Source organism: Pongo abelii, chromosome 23, assembly GCF_028885655.2.
Source record: "Pongo abelii isolate AG06213 chromosome 23, NHGRI_mPonAbe1-v2.0_pri, whole genome shotgun sequence".
NCBI classification, from domain to species: domain Eukaryota; kingdom Metazoa; phylum Chordata; class Mammalia; order Primates; family Hominidae; genus Pongo; species Pongo abelii.
In genome coordinates this window covers 33,147,239-33,156,369 of record NC_085929.1, presented here as the reverse complement: position 1 = coordinate 33,156,369, position 9,131 = coordinate 33,147,239, and the positions used below count along the sequence as shown (strand labels likewise).

Sequence of the window (9,131 nt, the reverse complement as noted above, 5' to 3'; positions counted from 1 at the left end):
TTGTAAGCCCTTATTATGAGCTGATATCAAGCACACAATCGTGTGGTCATATTGTATTAGTATCATTATCATTGGCAACTCTAAGATGGTGCTACTTGTCGGGCAGTCCACAGCCCATGCCAAGTGGCAAGTCATTTGTTACCTGTCCACAGTGAGGTACCCACAAAGAATACCTACAGAGAAAGAAAAGTATTTAGAAAGTTTTGTAGCAATTTGGCAGATGGCAATTTTGTATCATTGAATATAATAATGAAAAAAAGGGCTTAGATTTTGTATATTTTATTTTTCATTTAATTTTTCTAGGAATTTGCTTTTTTACTGCATTTTTAAAAACTGTCATTCTGCAATAAATTGGAATTTGAAAAAAATACTGGTGTCTCAGCACAGATAGCTTGAGAAGAGTGTTCTGGACAAACTCTAACATGCACACAAATCCCCTGGGGATCTTGTTAAAATGCTCTTACTGATTCAGTAAGCAGGGGTAGGACCTGAGATTCTGCATTTCTAATAAGGGCCCAGGGGAGGCTGAGGCTGCTGGTCCAGGGACCACACTAGTGAGGGGAGTGTGTGGAGCACCCTGGCTAATGCCTTTTCCCCACCCTATCTGGATGCCATTCACTCTACAAAACCTCTCTGCACTCAGATCACAAAAGCTACCTCCTGGTCTGCCCTCGGCTGAAGACTTCCCAAGGTCTCTAGACACATAGATTACAAAGTTCAGACTCCATTACCAAATCAGAGGCATGTGTCAGGAGTTCCACGTGCTGCTAGAATCAGCAGCATCCAACAACTAGCATACATGAAACAGGTACCATGTGCCAGGCATTATACCTGAACTCTTCTAGAATCTTCAGCTGCAGCCCTTCTAGCCCGTGCAAGTCTTTGAGATAATGCATGACAATCCTGAGCACAGTACCAGGCAGAGCCACCACTCAATCACTAGTAGCTGTTATAGCTATTCATTTTTCTGTACCTTTGCAATTTATCTTCACAACTCCTTAAAATAGAGGTGTAGCTGTTAGCTATTGCTGCATAACAAACCAACCCCAAACCTAGCAGCTTGGAATAATATCCATTTATCCATGATCGCCCATGAGTCCATGGGTCGGCTGGATGTTCTGTCTTTCTGGGAATGTCTCTGCAGATATTGGCCGGCTCACTCTTGCATCTGTGGTCATCTGGAAGGCGGGTGTTCTGGATCAGCTGGGACACTTCACGTCTGTTGCATATGGCCTGTCATCTTCCAACAGGCCAGCCTGAGCTCTCCCTATGGGGAATCACAGGTCAGAGAGAACAGAGTGCACAAGGCCTCCTGAGACCTAGGCTCAAGACTGACGTATTATCACTTCTGCCCCATTTTATAGCCAAAATAAGTCACAAGACCATCCCAGCATCAAGGGGTGGGGAAATGGACTCCGTCTCATCACAGGAAGAGCTATAAAGTCACATTGCAAAAGACACATAAACAAAAAAAGGTGAAGACTTCGGGCCATTTTTTACAGGCTTACATTGTCCTCTCTTGCTAGATGAGGAAACTGAGGGTCAGAGAGGTTCGGAGATTTGCCAGAGGTCTGACAGCAGCTGGGAAGGGACAGAGCCTAGCTCTGCCTGACTCTGGAAACTATATTCTTAACCTCTATCTCAGACTCTTCTCCGCATGCAAAAAAAAAAAAAAAAAAATACATTTTGGTAACTCAATTCACCAAAGGAAGAGAATTTTCAAATATTTTGACATCTCCAGTGGATGTTTTTGCCTGCTCTGGCTCCTGTGCCACCCCCTGCCCTCTAATCACAGGCCTGTTTTCCATCACCTGCTCTCCCTTGCCTCCTGAGTCTTGCAGCTTCAGGCAATTTATCTTTCCCTCTTTTTTTAATGGTCTCTTTAACACAAGGGTTTTCTAACAAGACAAACTGAAGGGCTTGGGCATCAAGCTGAGTTTGTGTATGCTCACAGAAGGGGTTGCAATGAGGAACAAAAGGGAGCCCGGAGAAGAGACAGGCACAAGCTGAGTGGTCCCCCCCAATTCTGAAATTGGAGAAGCGTATATCTTCTGGCTCCCTTTTTGCCCACTTGGGGAAAAGAGCACTCTTGTTCCCAAAATCTAGTGGCTCTTGTCCTGTGTTCCCCAGACTTCCAGAGCTCTGAAAATATATTTGGAAGCTCCTTGAAATGAGTTGTAATATTTCAGCTAGTCTAGAAACTCAGGCAATCTAGAAATTTAACTTTACTGTTCTGTAACTGAGTATAATTTCTATTACAGCCTGTGTTCTTCCAGGTGGCAAAAATAGAATCATAGTTCATTTAGGGACGCCTACCCACTTTCTCCAGGGCTGTGTCCAAATTCTGGGGGGATTGCAGTATGCCGACTTGATTGTTTATCAGTTGCATTGTTATCAGTTGCTACCTAACAAATTACCCCAAACTTTAGCATCTTAAAGTGACAATGAACATTTATTATGTCACATAATTTTTGTGGGTGAGGAATTCACAAGCAGCTTACATGGGTGGCCTGGATCTGGGTTGCTCATGAGGTTGTGGTCAGATATAAGCCAGGGCTGCAATCTCACCTGATGGCTTGACCGGGGGTTGAGGCTCCACTTTCAAGGTGGTGTACTCACATGCCCAGCAAGTTCATCTGGCTGTTGGCTGGGGGCCTCTCCACAGGGCTGCTCAGATGTCCTCCTCCCATGGCTTCCCTGAGGACAAGGGGTCCAAGAGGATGAGCCAAAAGCTGCAAGTCTTTCATGGCATAACCTCAGAAGTCATACATCACCTCCTCTGTACAACACTGATCACACAGGTGGTACTGATATAATGAAGATGGAGGCTGGGCATGGTGGCTTGCACTTGTAATCCCACTGCTTTGGGGAGCTAAGGCAGCAGAATCACTTGAGTCCAGGAGTTCTAGACCATCCTGGGCAACATAACAAGAACCCTGTCGCTACAAAAAAATTAAAAATTAGCCAGATGTGGTGGCACGTGCCTGTAGTCCCAGATACTGGGGATGCTGAGGCAGGAAGATCGCTTGAGCACAGGAGTTCAAGGCTGCAGTGAGCCATGATCATGCTACTGCACTCCAGCCTGGGCAGCAGAGCAAGACTCTGTCTTTTGAAAATAAATAAATAAAATAATAAAGGAGGAGACTGAATGAGGGTATGAATCCCAGGAGGTGGGACTCAATGCAGCCCACCTGGGACGCTGGCCTCCCATAGGGTGTCAGGAATAAGGTTCATCTGGTTCTTGATGGTGTATTTATCCCACTGGCTTCTGCTGAGATGTTCTTGCTCCTGTCTGACCTTGGGTACGTTGCAAACACCCTCCTTCACTCCTCACTTTAAGCCCTTTATGCTCTTTCAAAGGATGCATCAGTGTCTGTTCTGCAACTCAGAGAGTCTTTTCTGTTCTTGGAAACAGGGAGGCTTCACTTTTGCATCCTTCCATATCTTTTGTCATGTGCCCAGACCTTGGCTGGCTTTTCAAATTCAAAAGCCAAGAATGTGACTTGGTCCCTATCTGCTTTGTGCTGTGTCATTCTTTCCCTGAGGCAGTAAATGCCACATGGTCTGGCGGCTGCTGCCTGAAAGAGGACACTGGTCACAGGACATAAATTATTGCATGGAATTAAAAAAACACACACATACAACAAGACCTTAGTTAATATTCCAGAATATTTTTCTGCAACGCCGCAAAAACAGTTGGTGAATATAAGTTGTCTTCATCATCTCTGTTCATTTCCACTGTGACCCCATCCTGGGGTATCTAAAACATCCCCATTTTATAACTGAAGAAACAGAGTCAGAGAGGGTGGGTGACTTGCTAAACCCATATTCCAGGTGGGTGGCTTATGTGTAACTCAACTCCAGGTTTTCTGACCCAAGTCAGCACTCTTGCTCCAACTGTGCTATTTCTTCTCTGCCTTCTTTTCCCCTCTGAAATCAGCTTAAGATTTTTTCCTAATCACTGAAAACGTACCTTCTTGGGTAACTTAAGAGGATTTACAAGCTAAAGAGAAGACCCCTGAATGGTGGGATTTTATGCATAAGGCACACATGGGAGAGAACCTGAAGGGACACAAGATCAATTCAACACCCCTGAAATTATACACCAGGTCATCTCCTGCTTCACCCACAAGTAAGGTTGACCTTTTGAGTGGGAAGGATTTGAGACAGATAGCAAGAGAAACAGATGGACTTACAGACAGAGCAGTAGGAGAAAAACAAAATCAGAGTGATCGAGTGATCCTTTCCATCCTCTTGCAGCAAAGAACCTCTCCAAGGAGCGTCAGCGTCTGAATTTGATACCAACTCTGGAAGGTTATTAAGTTTGAACTCCTAATAAAGAACAGATGGGAAATGGAAGAAAATCAAAGATCAAATATGCTTTCCATATTTTTTGCCTAAATGAAAAGAAAAAACTGTCAGGAACAATTGATCGCCTTTTGTGAGTGTCACATCACCAGTATGGGATTCCTGAGGCAGCAGATGTGTTTCCTCACATGGATCCAGGCCTGGCTGCAATGAGCAGAAAAGGCAACGGTTTCCAGGCTGTAGCTGAAGGGTGGAGGGAGTTACCCCACAGCTCCCCCAGAGTCTGAGGATCCATCATCTGAACAGTGAGGGGCACAGGTTATGGTGAAAGAGAACCACGGCTTCTAATTCTGGATCTACCATTATATGTGTGACTTTAGGCAAGTCATTCAACTTATCCAAGCCTCAGTTTCCTCATCTGTAAGGATCTTTGAGATGATTTAAATAAATCGCTGCAGAGTAATTGTCTCGTGGTACCTATTTAAAAAGAAGTGGTAATTGCAACAGAGAGAAAATTACGTGTTCACTAAATGCTGTTTTATATTCATCCTTCCTGGATGCACAGAAAACTAGCTTTCCCTACCCTCTTCCAGCTAAGGGGTCATATGACTGGCTTTGTGAATGGAAGTGATGAGCATCACTTCAGACCAAGGAAGTGCACAGTCCCCATGAGATTTTCCAATCTCTCTCATCCCCTGACACAGCAAATGAGGCGTCCTCAAATTGCAGTGCAGAAGCACACAATTTAAAAAGCCTGGATCACTGAGTCACCACTTGGATCATAGCTGCCTAGGCCCACAGTGGACTTCAGAGGGGTGAAAACTAACCTTTGTTTATGAGATTTGGGGTTGTTTGTTACAGCAGCCCAACTGATGCTGACTAATTTACAAGTCATTATTATTATTGTTATTATTGTTGTGTTGTGTCTAGAAGGCAGTCATTTAAATTCAGATAGGTTCATTAGGATTGTTAAGTAACAGACCTAGATGAAATACACAGGTTGCTATTTAGCTCCCTGGTAGGGAGCAGAGTGTAATATAGCAGGAAGATTTGGAAGGGAAAGGGGATAGAAAGGGCTTATCACAGAGAACCATAGGATTTGCCCAAACTCAATGGGAGGAATTTTAGCATCCTTTTCACCATATCAAACATATGATGTCTGCTTCATTTTCATTCATTGCCCTTCATCTCCCACTCCATCCTCCATGCATCCACTTTTAATCATCTGGCACCCTCTCACTCTCCTGGTCACACACTGGCCGCTAATGCCTGATACCAGGTGTGGTTGCTCGGGTTTTGGTTTTGACCTCGGACACAGCCAATATATGAGACTTTTTTAGTCAGCGGCACCCCCATCATCCCCCTTGCCCTTGCTGATGTCCCACCCCGGTATGAACCATTGTCTCACAGGAGGAGCTTAGACACATTAATCAAACATTAATCTGGAAAAAAGAATAAAGATTATTACTTGAAATAATTGAGCCAGAGAGTCCATGTCCCCAGATCATCATATCTCAGAATCAAAGAAATGCAAAATCGAAGAGCTATAGAAGTTGAGGATGTAGTGCTAAAGAATCAAAGAATACTAAAAACCATAGAATCATTTTAAAAAAAAAATCCCGGAGGACTGTAGATCCCAGCAGAACCTAAGAGTGGAAATTTGGCGTGTTAGGCATGCTCTACCCTCGGATATCCATTTGCATGAGGACTGCAAGCTGGAAGAGAAGCAAGATTTGTGCTTGGGATCCTAAATGATGGAGAAGACAAGGCAAGATGGTCTGTGCCTCCCTTTGGTTCATATAAACTGACAGGGGAATCCATGTCGTCCTTTTATGAAGCTACACTTCTCCCTTGACAAAGATTCTCTCCTTGACCAAGCTCTAGTCAGGCCCCTCTGAGCCCTCTTCTTGGCTAAGCCTTGACCTTGGCACCTGCCTTTGCTGAGCCTACATAGCCCAATTGTAGTAAGAATCCTGCTAAGCTGGTTTAGGGAGAACCATCCCCCACCCCGATGTCTGGTCATCCTTCATATCTGGTCAAATCCCTCATCTTTCCACTGTCCCCCAGGTGATATCTATTCACCTTGGCCTGTCTTCAGCAAGAATCCCTCCTACATTTGATCTCCCCTCTTAGTAATTTTCCATCCACTTCCCCTTTCCCTAACCCGGCACTCTTGATCATAAATCTTCAGTTGTTGCATTTGAAGTTAAACCTGATCTCTCTCGCCTATTGCAATCATCTTGATACCCAACAAGATAGTCCTAAATACAGTCTTCCTGTTTTCACATATGTCAGAATAATTTTTTCTTTAACACTCTTCAGCCAGTGTGCTGTGATCTAATGAGAGTCAAACTTTGTGTGTGTGAAATTTTTTTCAAATAAAATCCAATAAATAAAATGGGTTGAGCTGATCATGTTGAAAGTAGGAAGTGAACATGAAATTCTGTGCACCTCATTGTTGGCCTCTTGTAGTTCCTTACATTCCTTGGGGACCCCAAGCACAGTTAGAAAACCTCTGGGGAGGTGGGGTGACCCTGCATAGGGAGCTGGACTGTTGGCATCTCAGTGCCATTGCTGCTTCCTGCCACATACTGCCCTGCATCATGAGGCTAGAGAGAGCCTGGAAACTATACTTGCCAAACTGCATTGTCAGTGGAGTTCCAGTTCAGTTTCCCCATTGTGAAGCACGCATGTGAGACCCGGAAGACAGGAGAGAAGAAAGCATTATTGTTCTACTAGAGCGGGACTTTTGCAGAAAGCAGACATATGGTGTTTTCCAGCATCTTCTGGACATTTTCTCTTAAGTAACCCACATTGGTGCTGTAGGCAGCTGAGGACCTCAGTAGTAGTGCTCTGCAGGAATCCCTGCACAGCCTGCTATCCTAAATGCTGCAGCATTGCATTCCCTGTATTAAATCTCTTCCTGATTGAAATACCTAGAGGGGTTTCTGTCTTCCTTACGCATCCTGATGAATACAGACAGTCAGAACACATGACTTCTAATTTCATTTAGAGGTTAAGGGTGGGTTGGGCTGGTAATGGGTACCCACTGATGAAAGCAACAATAATAGCAACTCTTACTTTTTTTCTGTATGTGCAAGGCACTATGATGTGAGGCAATTTACCCAACCTGTCTCATTTATGAGACGACCCTGTTTTGTTGTTTGTTTTTGAGACGGAGTTGCCCAGGCTGGAGTGCAGTTGCGCCCTCTCAGCTCACTACAGCGTCCGCCTCCTGGGTTCAAGTGATTCTCCTGCCTCAGCCTCCCAAGTAGCTGGGATAATAGGTGTCTGCCACCATGCCCAGCTAATCTTTTGTATTTTTAGTAAAGACAGAGTTTCACCATGTTGGCCAGACTGGTCTTGAACTCCTGACCTCAGGTGAGCCATCCACCTTGGCCTCCAAAAGTGATGGGATTACAAGCGTAAGCCACCGCGCCCGGCCAAGACGACCCTTTAAGAAAGATGTTAGAAGGGAATTTCATATCTCTCCCCAACTCTTCTGCCCTTTCTAGTAACCATTTTTTCCAGCTCTCAACCAGAGAAAAATAAACTGAGATCCTTATTTGGTCACTATAAAATATATATATAAAATATATATTGTGCCACATTTCAGTTATGCACAGGGTTACTGTGCCACAAAATCGTCACCCTCTTGCCTGATTCTCTCTAAGCAGAGTTTTATCCCTGGGGAATCTCTGGCCACCCCACTGGTCTTTATTTGCTTGATATACCTGGTAGGGTACACGTATTCAGGACCCCTCGCAGGATCTAGCCATCTTTCTCTCCCTACAGGCAATCCTGAGCACACAGGTCCCAAGATTTATATTTACACTGGGAAATCAGAAGTCTCACTTGAACATGGAGCTGAAGAATAAAGAATACTTTCTTCCTCATTTGATTGTTATTTGTCATGCATCGAACCTTTGTCAGCCCCAAACCCTGCAGGGATGGGGAGATAAATGGCAGATCAGAATTAGGCATTCCAGAATCACCTTCCCATTGCTAACAGAACTTACTCCCAGTTGCTACTGGAAACTCCCGTTGCTGACAACAATTAGCCCCAGTTGCTACTGGAAAGCGCTGATGCCCAGAGAAGTAAAGCAACTAGCCTAGTGTCACACAGCTAATAAGCAGTAATAGCCCAGATTTAGTCCTGCCAATCCCATTTCTGAGTCTGCTCACTTCATTACTGCACTACTGTTTGTTTTTTTGTTTTTGTTTTTTTGGGGTTTTTTTGTATGACAGATAGTGGTTTGGAGGCTGTGAGGAAATTGTGTAACCCTTCTGGGTTGGAATTTTCCTCTCTGTCAAGTAAGAGAGACATTTTTTCAAGGTTGCTCTGGATAACAACACCTTGAAATCTCAAGACGATGAATTCCTTGATACAAATGTCAACACCCCTGTCTGCTCCCTACACAGCCTGGCATATGGTCAGAGCTTAATGAACGTTTCACTTATGACCAGACTATCTCCCTTACCCTCAGTGGGCATGAGTCTGCCTTTGTTGCTAATTCTACACTTGACTCCTAAAAGCATCAAAGGCAGGGAGGAAGGACAAGAGGGGAAAAGGGAGGATTATTCCCACTTTATTTTTAGTTTAAATAATAGAGATAAAGAGGGAAAGACTGAGATAAGAGGGTCATCTTTCCCTCCCCCTTTTTAAAGAAACCTTAATTTCTTTTTTTTTGTACTTTTTTTTATTATTATACTTTAAGTTTTAGGGTACATGTGCACAACGTGCAGGTTTGTTACATATGTATACATGTGCCATGTTGGTGTGCTGCACCCATTTACTCGTCATTTAACATTAGGTATGTCTC

The 9,131-nt window shown here is 44.1% G+C and overlaps 1 long non-coding RNA gene across 2 annotated transcripts; it reads right to left on the bottom strand.

Moving 5' to 3' along the window:
• Nucleotides 1-263: 263 nt before the first annotated feature.
• On the bottom strand, nt 264-8,427 carry LOC129052717 (uncharacterized). Of its 2 annotated transcripts, none has more exons than XR_008517856.2 (4): nt 8,043-8,427; nt 4,197-4,332; nt 2,569-2,697; nt 264-1,267 (listed from the first exon to the last, which is right to left on the bottom strand). It is a non-coding gene; the product is annotated as an uncharacterized LOC129052717 (long non-coding RNA). The 2 variants fall into 2 exon arrangements; XR_008517855.2 differs by having other exon boundaries at nt 8,164-8,427.
• Nucleotides 8,428-9,131: the final 704 nt, after the last annotated feature.